The sequence below is a fragment of the Pygocentrus nattereri genome, chromosome 4 (assembly GCF_015220715.1).
Source record: "Pygocentrus nattereri isolate fPygNat1 chromosome 4, fPygNat1.pri, whole genome shotgun sequence".
NCBI lineage: Eukaryota > Metazoa > Chordata > Actinopteri > Characiformes > Serrasalmidae > Pygocentrus > Pygocentrus nattereri.
In genome coordinates, this window is record NC_051214.1 from 23,508,959 (window position 1) to 23,509,467 (window position 509).

The following is a 509-nucleotide window of genomic DNA, read 5'->3' on the forward strand; positions in this document are numbered from 1 at the left end:
CTAAGTCAGAGAAAACAATTAATAAAATGGTTACAGATACATTGCTTGATGCGTCTGATATTGTTTTATGATAGTTTTGCAATAAAGTCATAATACATATTAAATAAAATAGCTATATTTACGTTGTGTACATCACAACCCCTGGTTCCACTCACCAACAATGTAAGGAAATCAGAGTGGATAGGTTTCTCTACAGTGCACGGTTTCAAATCAAACCACTCTGAATCACTTTGTTTACATCATCAGCTGAATTATGAAGAAACTTTGAAGAGTTGTTAGAATTTCTCAGCTTCTCCAAGTTTAGTAGATGTGTTTAAGCAGTGAAATGACCAAACTGTGTTAGACACCAGCCCTCAGGATTGATGAGCCCTGCACTTTTAGAAATAAACATACCATGCAGGTACACGATTCATTCATCAAGGTACAAACAATGTAAGTGTACCCTTAAAGGTACAACAGTGGTTTTAAGGTCCAATGCTGTACCTTACATGAGTTTTTCCTAGTAGAAA